This window comes from Sardina pilchardus, chromosome 1, assembly GCF_963854185.1.
Source record: "Sardina pilchardus chromosome 1, fSarPil1.1, whole genome shotgun sequence".
Taxonomy (NCBI): Eukaryota; Metazoa; Chordata; class Actinopteri; order Clupeiformes; family Clupeidae; genus Sardina; species Sardina pilchardus.
Window position 1 is genome coordinate 2,105,155 of NC_084994.1, and position 10,815 is coordinate 2,115,969.

A 10,815-nucleotide genomic window follows, 5' to 3' on the forward strand; every position below is an offset into this window, starting at 1 on the left:
TGCACAGCCCTGCTCGTCATACAAGTGAAAACCACTCCATATCTTTTTACGATGCTACGGCTTTTTCTCACGTCAACTGGCCCAAAGTAATCTACGCCAACGTTAGTGAATGGCGGTAGATCAGGAACCACTCTCTCTTCTGGCAGGTCTGCCATTTTTTGCACACCGGTCTTTCCACCATGGAGCTTGCAGATGAGGCATCTGGATATGATCTTCCTCACTGCAGTAGGTCCACTCGTTATCCAGTATTTTCTCCTTGTAGCGGAAAGGACATGATTTCTGCCCCCATGTCCAAGCTGTAGATGGATATGACGGAGAATAAGGTCGGAGATGTGTTGGTCTTTTGACAAGATGAGGGGATGTTTAATGTCCTCAGGGATTGCTGCCTTATTCAGCCGTCCCCCAACTCGTAGAAGTCCTCCATCTAGAACTGGATCTAATTTGAAGATGCTGCTACTTCTTGGCACTTGTGGCTTGCCAGAGGTTAGTGCAGCAAATTCAGTGGGGAATCTCTCTTGCTGGCAAAAAGCAATTATGGAGTTCTCAGCCTCCAAGAGATCTTCCAGCGTCACCTTCTGATTCCCAAATGATGTTGAGAAAGCTTGCATCTCCTTTTGCACATCCAAGCTTGCTGCTCTAGTAGCACTGGTGCTTGCAAGCTCCAACTCCTTTCTCTTCTTACTCAGTTTGAGCAAAGTTCCTTTCAACTTTATAAGCCATACAACTGCAACCTTTAATCTTTGCCAATCAGAGAAATGGGTCATCAGTTGTGATGTGGCATTGGTGTCAACAAGTATTGCATTGACCGTCAGATTTCTCTTTACTTCTGGGTCGTCAGCAGCGACACTTGCATCCACAGGAAATGTTGGCCACGTTTCTTCAGGTTCCCATACACTCAAAAAAAGGAAATTAGCTGATTGTAACATTTACTTAAGTATAACATGCATTTCCTACTAAATAATTTTGTGTTACAACATTTACTTAAATAAATCATGTTACATTTGCCTTTAGTTCAACTGTATAGATTTTAATCGATTCAATTAAGTTAGAATAACATGAAACAATCGATTTAAAAAATAAGAATGTAGTTTAGCCTGCTCCTGGCCATTAGATGGCGTGAGTGTGCGATTGGGCTGGATGCCAACACCTGAAATACACGAAGAAATGCCGATGCATCTTTTGGATGTCCTGGCTGTGCTGTGCTGGTAACCGATGAAGAGTCTGCTTTTTAAGCTCTAAAGGGTAAGTATATCAACTGTAGTTATTATGTGTGTTCATGTTATATAAGGTGGGAATTCCACTCTTAGTTTTTATACAGTGTGTATTCTATTAGGTGTTGATAAATATTTTTTCAACCAACAGCTAAACCAAACGGCTTTAAAGTTAGCAGCTAGCTATCAAAAAAACGTTGCTCTAGCAGTATCTATGCTAATGCGGTTTTTAGACATTTTCTGAAGCTTAGTTCTCTGGTTGTGTTTGAGAGAATCCATGAGTAGCAATTTTTTTTTTTTTTTCACAAGTTAGTGGAACGTAATTAGAGGTGGCGTGGTGACAAGTCAAGAAGTGTGAAAGGTTTTAGGTTTACCTAAGGTTGGTTTGGTTGTGTGGGTGTGAGTGGATGTGTGTGCGCCTCAGTGAAGGTAAACCCCTGATAAAAATATAGATGAAGCCTCGGAATGTTCAATGTACTAACTAACATTGCTGAAGTGGATACATGTGAGTCTCTGCTTGTTGATTGTATCAAACAATGTAGTGCATTGTTGGGCACATAGATGCAAACAAGAGGAATTAAAAGTAAGTGTGTTGACCGCGAAAATTAAGCTGTAGCACAATAAAGAGTGGAAAAATGGTACCTTAAAAATGCTTCTCGCCCAAGCCATGTGTATCACTGATTGAGATTCATTATTGTTTAGAGGCTGACCTATCAAGCTAGGATGAAGGCTATCCACCTCTCTCTATGTTGAGTCTAATTATGAGATCATTCAAGATATCAGTTTTCAAGATTTTAATTCATCTCTCTCCATTACATCAAGGTCACTGCCAAGGTATGCTGATCTGCTGTCCGACTGCAAGTGTTCCTCCAACTGCACCTATCTGAAGTAGAGCTGTACCAGTGACCTAGCCTGATTGCCATCGACTTGAAAGGCTCTGCAAGACTTTAGTCCGACCAAGAGCCTGTGCTAACACGGTTTCTCCAAGCGCTGGTTGACCCGCCTCATTTAAGTGCCTCGATTTGCTACTGGTCGATGTCAGAAAGCGGTTTGCCGAGTTTAAACCAATAACAACACTCTTTCCTCTGCCTTGAACATGCCTCTACCCAGAGACGTTGGAGCTGCTCAAAGTTGATTGGTTCTCGACCAAAGGAGGCAGTTCCGCAGATTTTGGGAATTCAGAAATCCTTCCCGATTAGCAGTTGACCAGACCAGCGACAGCAACGCCGAAGGTGTTACGTCACTGGGAGGGCGTGCCAGGCTACCAGTGACCACAAGTTAAAGGTGCACTCTTGTGATTTGAACTTTTTCATTACCTAGCCTAAAAGTCAAGAAAAGTGCAAGTTAATAAACAAATAGTGCTCCTATCAGAGGTGGAGAAAATGACTAATGAGGATCAGGTGTTGTTGTTGATCAGATGTTTGCTCACCGACATCAAGAAGTAGTCTGAGATGCACCCATGATAGCTGAATTAAGACGAGGTGGCCAGCATTTTCAATGTGCGTGAGGTAAGTGAGGCAAAATCCTTTCTGTTTTAAATAATCTACAATTAAAAATTGATGACATGACTCTTTTTTCCATAGCTGTGTGTGGAATTCAAGGGATCACTGGATGGATGCTCCATCTGCAAACCTGATGAAGGCATTTAGTACCTATGACTGAGGTATGATAACCTTGTAAATGAGTGTTCAACCAGGCATTAGAGATTTGGAACATGGTCAGATAAATTCTTCGTACTTTCAATGGGGAGATAATGTTTTGATTATTTATTTTTTGCAAATTAAAAGTGCTATCAATAATTGCCATAGCCAGCATGAGGTACCATGGTGTGGTTGTTGCAAGGTTTGTTTGTTTTATTCTCTGATATACAGGATTCTGGCATTGATGTCTGCCACGAATGTGCTCTCCTCTCAAGGGACTGTGCCTATATGAATGAAGACCCTTAGAGCGTCGTGAAGGAATACATGGTATGTGTTCCACAAGTTAATTTGATTTATTTTACTAATCAAATTTTAATAGTACAGAATGTATTTTAATAGTATAGAATGTGTGTATTACTATATTGCTAAAAGTATTGGGTCACCTGCCTTGACCCCCATATGAACTTCAGTCACATCCTATCCTTAATCCATAGGGTTTAATATGATGTCGGTCCGCCCTTTGCAGCTATAACAGCTTCAACTCTTCTGGGAAGGCTTTCCACAAGGTTTAGGAGTGTGTTGAAGAGAATTTTGAGCATTCTCCCAGAAGCGCATGTGAGGTCACACTGATGTTGGATGAGGAGACTGGTTCTCAGTCTGCGCTCTAATTCATCTCAAAGGTGTTCTGTTGGGTTGAGGTCAGGACTCTGTGCAGGCCAGTCAAGTTCATCCACACCAAACTCTGTCATCCATGTCTTTATGGACCTTGCTCATGATGGAACAGGAACAGGCCATCCCCGAGCTGGGCTTGGCCTCTAAGTTCCAGTGAAAACTCTGAATGCTTCAGCATTAACCAAGAGATTTTAGACAATTCCATGCTCCCAACTTTGTGGAACAGTTTGGAGATGGCCACTTCCTGTTCCAACATGACTGTGTACCAGTGCACCAAGCAAGGTCCATACAGACATGGATGACAGAGTTTGGTGTGGATGAACTTGACTGGCCTCCACAGAGTCCTGACCTCAACCCAATAGAACACCTTTGAGATTAATTAAAGCAGAGACTGAGAGCCAGTCTCCTCGTCCAACATCAGTGTATGACTTCACAAATATGCTGAAAGAATGGGCAAAAAGTCCCATAAACACTCCTAAACCTTGTGGAAAGCCTTCCCAGAGGAGTTGAAGCTGTTATAGCTGCAAAGGGTGGACCAATGTCATATTGAGCCCTATGGATTAAGAATAGGATGTGACTGAAGTTCATGTGGGGGTCAAGGCAGGTGACCCAATACCTTTGGCAATATAGTGTATAACAGATAATGAGCACTTTACGAACACCTGGCTGTAACAAAACAAGAGATTTTTTAGTCACACGGCCACGGCAGAGACCATATATGGCATCAGATGGTCGTTGTCGCCCCCCCCCCCCCCCCCCCCCCAGAGGACATTTGGATCGTTCTTGAGGCCATAGGAGCTACGTAACGTACCATTTGCTTTTGGACTGTGTTTAATTATATGAGCAGCTACAGTTTCTACTTTCTAAACAATGTTTGATTGTATCTGTTATGTGAAAACACACAATATGCACTTCAGTGAGCATTTAAATGTGCACTTGAACCCTTAACATGCAATATAGCTTTACAATATTGTGATGGGGTTTTTTGTATGTTAGGCTCTTTCAATATAAAAGTTGAATGTTGTGCACTTAAACCGTAATGTGAATATAAGGCTTGAAATACAGTTTGTATATCAAAAAACATCTTTGTATGTTATTTGTTTCATCTTTTAGGCCTGTCATTGCATAATGTTTACCCCTTTTGGTGTTAACTTAAATGTAATACTTTGAACAGAGTTAATTAAATCATGGAAAGTATTTCCATGTGATTCAATTGCTCTCTTTCAGCATGAAGTAATTCATTTGAACCAACTTGATTTACTTGGGTTTGTGCAACTTAATTTGAAGTAGTTGTCAATAAGTTAAATCAACTTAAATAGATTGTGTTAACCCAACCTAAGTAAATTATGTGGGCTCCAAACCTTGCAAACAAGTTTAATGGACCCTAACAAATAAAGTTGAACTAACCAAAGTACCTTAAGTTGGACCAAAGATATTGCTTAATGTTGAAAGTAAGTTATTTAATCATGTGGAAATACTTTCCATGATTTTTTTAAGTAAATTCAACTAATCCTTTTTTTGAGTGTAGGAATTCTGGGCCTTCCATCCATCTTTGCTTCACAAGATCTTCTGCCTTCAATCCACGTGAAGCATCATCAGCAGGGTTCAGGGATGTGGGAATGTATCTCCACTGTTCAACTTCTGAGTTGTCCCTGATGGTGGTTACCCTGTTTGCGACGAAGGTTTGAAATCTGCGGTCCTCGTTTCTTATATACTTAAGAACTGATGTGCTGTCAGTCCAAAAGCAGGTCTTCTTCAGTGGAAGCTGGAGCTCCGATTGAAGCATCTTGTCCACTCTTACTGCAACAACGGCAGCGGTGAGTTCCAAACGGGGAATTGTGACCGGCTTCAGGGGAGCTACTCTGGCTTTGCCAAATAGGAAGGCAACATGAACCCGCTCATCCATGTTCTGCATCCTCAGGTAAGTAGCCGTACCATATCCGTTCTCGCTTGCGTCAGCGAAGTGATGTAATTGGGCGCTGACAGTCCTCCCAAATCCTTCAGGCTTAACACATCTGTGGATCTTGAAATATGCCACCTTCTCAAGATCCGTCAGCCATTTTTTCCACTTCTGCTGGAAAGCTGGAGGTATTGGATCGTCCCAATCAAATTTCATCCTGCATAACTCCTGCAACAGCAGCTTGGCGGGGAGTACAAAAGGTGCCAGGAATCCCAATGGATCGTAGACAGAACTGATGATGGATAGCATACCTCGCTTGGTTGGCGGCTTCTCTTTGACTTTCAGCTTGAATTTGAAAGTGTCCGTCTCGATACACCACTGCAAACCCAAAGCTCTGTCTAACGGCAGCTTATCCCTGTCCAGATCAAGCTCATGCAGGTTCTTGGACTTGAGATCCTCTGGGAGGCTTTGAAGCACTTCTCGACTATTACTAATCCACTGAGTGAGGGTAAAACCTCCTTTTCTGCAAATGGTTGTAAGGTTCTTAACCATGGTGACTGCATTTTCCTCAGAGGGCAGACTCTTTAGCAAATCATCCATGTAAAAGTTTCGGTTGACCGTTTCGATCACTTCTGATGGAAAGTAGGCCTGGTTGTCTTCAGCAGTTTTTCTAAGAGCAAGACAGGCAACACTGGGTGATGAAACTGCTCCAAATAAATGGACAGTCATTCGATGCTCTACAAGATCTTGTTCCAGGTTACCTTGAGGCCACCACAAGAATCTTAAGTAGTCCCGGTGTTCCTCTGCCACCTTAACTTGGTGGAACATAGCCTTTATGTCCGCCATTATAGCCACTGGTTTCTGTCTGAACCTCATGAGAACTCCAACTAACGAGCTGGTGAGGTTCGGTCCTTGCCAGAGCTGACTGTTGAGAGAGACCCCTTTGTACTCTGCTCCACAGTCAAACACCACTCGTAGCTTTCCCTTCCGAGGATGGTACACACCATGGTGCGGGATATACCACACCTTCCCTGTTGGTGTTTCTAACTGATGCTGCGGCACCTCTTCTGCGTAGCCATTGCTAATGACATCAGCAAGAAAGTTTTTGTACTCCTCATAAAAGCTTACGTCCTTCTGAAGTCTTCTTTTCAGACCACGAACACGTTGCATAGCAACACTGAGGTTGTTTGGCATCAAAACATCTATCCCTTTGAAAGGCAATTGAAATGTGTAGTGTCCGTTCTGAAGCTGAGCGGAGCTTTCCATTATCTCCATAAACTTCTTTTCGTCTCTTGACATTTCCTCCTCTTCTGAAGAAGCTTGCTCATTGAAATCATAGTTGTACTGGCTAGTTAACAGTTCTTCAATTTGGTCAATGGCAATTCTGTTTGCATAAAATGAAGGATGGTCACTTCCACAGTTGCTACTTCCCTGTAACGGACCATTTATCACCCACCCCAGTAGGGTTCTGATCGCGTAGGGTCCATCTTCACCTTCACAACTGTTAATCACCTCCCAAGGCTCCATCAACTTGGAGGCGTTCGTGCCAATCAACAGATCCACATCAGCGTTTATGTGTGGAATGTTTATGCTGTCTAAATAAGGCCATTTTCTCAGCTCCCTTTCACTGATTATGTTGGCTGTAGAGACGGGCATCTCTTTCTGGGTACACACTTTGGGAAGTGGATAGAAGCTCTCACCACACAATCCAGAAATCTCCAGACTGTCAACGATAGAACTTTCTATTGAGTCGTTATGGCCCAAGGTGCGGATATGAATTCTGAATTTGCGTCCTTCCATGTTCAACTTGTCAACAAGCTTCCTGGTGCAGAAAGTTCCTGTACTCCCTGGGTCCAGAAAAGCATAGGTTTCAATAACCCTGTTTCCCTTTGCGCATTTCACCTTAACAGGCAAAATGGGAAGAATTCCATTGCAGTGGCCAGCCCCTGTAAGACCACAAGCGGAGGATGTTGTGCAGCTCTCAGATGTCTTTGATCGCTCACTATTCTTCTCATCCTTAGAAGAAACCCTTTCTTCAATGTGCAAAACACTGGGGTGCGTTCGGTTGCACTTTTTGCAAGTGATGCGCCTGTCGCAATTCCTGCTCAAGTGTCCTGTGCACAAACAACTGAAACACAGACCTTTCTCCTTTAGATAGTCCAGTTTCTCCCTGTGTGGTTTTCTTCCCAGTTTAAAGCATTGGTCTAAAACATGACCACCAGCAGCACAATACTGGCAGAAGACAGAGGTAGTTTTAGTGAAGGTAGTCACTTTGCTGAGAGCCTTTTCCTTCTGGTCACCATCTGGTTTGCCACATCCATCTTCAATGACCACCTGTGCTGCAAAGCTGTTTCTTCTCAGCTGTGGTTTCACCTGTAGCTTGCTCACCTTTGGAACTCCTTTGAGGACAGGTGAAGTATCCTGTATGTCACCAAAGACTGGATCTGAAATGACTCTGACCTGGCGCTCGATGAACTTCACAAGGTCTGAGAATCTGGCTCTTCGACAAGTTTTCTCCAGTATGTCACATGCCTTTGCTCTCCACTTGTCTCTTAGTTTATATGGAAGCTTCTGACTGAGAATCTTTATGTTTGCTGGCATGTTAAGTTCCTCCAAGTACTGAAGATCTTCCATAGCGTTGGAACACTCACGGAGGAAAAGCCCGTAAGCTTTGAGCGCTTTGGTGTCTTCAGCTTTGATACTTGGCCATCCTGTGACCTTTTCCATGTAGGCCGCTGTTATTTTGAACTCATTTCCAAAGTGCTCCTTTAGTAACTTTTTAGCAACAGCAAATCCTTTGTCTGCGGTCATGTGAAGGCAGCTGCGTACAATATCTCTAGGCTGCCCCCTAGTGAATTGTTCGAGATAATACAAACAGTCTCCTTTACAGCTGGTCTTTGCTTCCACACAGTGCTCAAACGCCTTCATAAATGTGTTGAACTGCAGAGGGTCTCCATCATAAGTTGGAATTTCTCTGCGCGGCAGCAGTTGTGACGTTTGCATTTGAACAAGGAGAGCCGTTATGTCATTCTGTTGTTGCAGCAGATTGTAAAGACCTGCTGTCTGATTTTGGCCTTGCAGGGGTTGCTGCACTTGTTGACCTAGAGTGGGTTCAAAGCTTTGACTGAAGGTTGGCATTGATTGCAAGTGAGGCGGTTGAGAGCCATGACTGACAGTTGGCTGTGATGCAAAATGTATGGGCAAAGATGCTGAAACGGCAACTTGTTTTTTCCTCAAATGTGGCATGCTAGCTGGCATTACCGATGGTGAAGCATTGCTTTGTTGTGGCAAAGACTCATGCTGCTGTGCGGGTGGAGCCACACATATTGAGGCCTGTGGATTGAGAGAGGTGAGCAGGAGCTTAGATCTAGTCCCTTTTCTGAAGTAGGAAGCCATTCCATCAGATTGCCTTGAATGGATGCTGCTTCCAACCTGTAGCACTGCTAGCTTAGCAGAAGTGGCAGCTATCTCAGTGTCCAGCTCAAGTTTCTCCCTTTTTCTCCTCAAGAGGAGTTCCTGTTCATCCAAAGCATGTTTAGCCTTTAAAGCAGCAGCTCGGGCCAAGAGTGCGGCCTGGTCCGCCTCTGCCCTACGTCTGGCTGAAGAAGTGGAGGATCTGCTATTTGACGATCTGTTTGAGCCATGGTGCCTTGACTGCACGTTTGAGATGCTGTCTTGAGGTCGAATCTGATCCTCCTCTTCCTCCTCCTCCTCCTCTTCCTCATCCTTTCCAACAGCAGCTCCATTTCCATTGTCATCATGAACCTCCTTTCCATTTCCAGCATTGACATCAACAGTTTGAGGATCATCCCTTTCATGTTCCTTTAAAGCGTTGTCAACAACTGTGTGTGCTTCTGTTGGTCCAATTTCATGTTCACTTTGTACAGTTTGAGTTTGAGATTGTTCAGGTTGAGCCTCAGATTGACCCAGCAAATCATCATTAACCTCATCATCATGGTCATCACCCACTTTAGTAGCTGGACAAGCAGTAGTGCCAGACAACCATTGATTTGTACTCACAAGAAACTCCTTTACATTCAACATTTTAGCTTGGTACCATATTTCATGTTTGCTTGCTTCATCAGCAGGCAATATACCCAATAAAGATGTATGCACCTGCTGTATTGTGTTACACAACTCATTAAACATGGTTAACTCATTTTCAACCTTATTCACATGTTCTTTGTCACCCATCAATTTAACAATAGATTGTTTTGCTTTAGACAATTTACCAAAGTTAAACTTTCTTTCCTTTTCTAAAACGCTTATTTTTTCCAACAAAGCTTTAGGTGTTAATTTACCCACACGTTTTTCAGTTACAGATTTTACCTCTGCACCCTCAAGTTCAGTCTCATGGCCTAGTTGGCCTGTTCCCTCTTCAGCCATAATGACGACGCAAAGTCAGCTGGCTTAATTAGTCCGCAAAATAGTTCGTGTTACGCAAACAACTCGTCTCGACGAGAAAGTTATTTTTAGACGGTTGCGAGTCTGTTACCAATGCATTGGGTTTACGCGAATGTGTGCACACAAATTACCATGGCCATTCATATATCAGCGCTGATCACAACACATACCCCAATCGAGCGTTGGCCGGCTTTGATGAATGATGTCCTGGTGTGATGATGCAGGAATTCCGCTGGCCCCGTAGCTCACTCCGGTACAGCTCAATTAGCAATTGGCAACTCCAAACATTTGCCCACCTCACATCCGTGGTTTCCAAAGACGTGAATCCACAATGTAACAAGTCGGCGTCCTCTTGTGAAACGTAATCCAAATCGAAGCAGTTTTTCGACCTAATTGTACTGCCTAAGTCCTAAACTGAGTAGTACTGGTTGTTGATAGCTTAACGTTTCCGACGTGCGCCCAGCGCGCTTCAATATAGCAAACGGAGAGTTCAGCGATAGAATAATTTGAAGGTTTATTTTCCTTCTAAAATCACACAGCAGCAATAACATTAACTCATAATACATGTAACCAAAATAACAAACCGATTTCTCACTAAGCTAAAATACATAGCACACGAGCACATAACACACGGGCACAGTCGAAAAACTGTTTGCTTCCCAATCAATAACACCTGTGATTAGGTTCAACCAGGTTAAATGGCCTAACTTGGCTGACCCGAGGTCAAATGAGCCACACAGCAAGTACAGCCCCCTAGTGGCACGGGGCAAAATAAGATGAAAATAAAGCAGAGTTGATATGGCTCATACAGGCATGTTTCGGTAAGTCAACCAATCAATTTCCAGTGTGGGCGGGATTATATCTCTTCTCCCGAACCGTATCAATAGGTTTCATTTCAAGTGCATATTATTCAGGCCGGCTAGTTGCCAGGGCTACATGAAAACAACAAACTCCTTAGACCTGTTTAAAGTTGCAATGGAATAAGAAT

The 10,815-nt window shown here is 43.3% G+C and overlaps 1 long non-coding RNA gene across 1 annotated transcript; it reads left to right on the plus strand.

Moving 5' to 3' along the window:
• The first annotated feature begins 2,639 nt into the window (after nt 1-2,639).
• On the plus strand, nt 2,640-3,169 carry LOC134081317 (uncharacterized). The gene is made up of 3 exons (XR_009939529.1): nt 2,640-2,710; nt 2,795-2,874; nt 3,083-3,169. It is a non-coding gene; the product is annotated as an uncharacterized LOC134081317 (long non-coding RNA).
• Nucleotides 3,170-10,815: the final 7,646 nt, after the last annotated feature.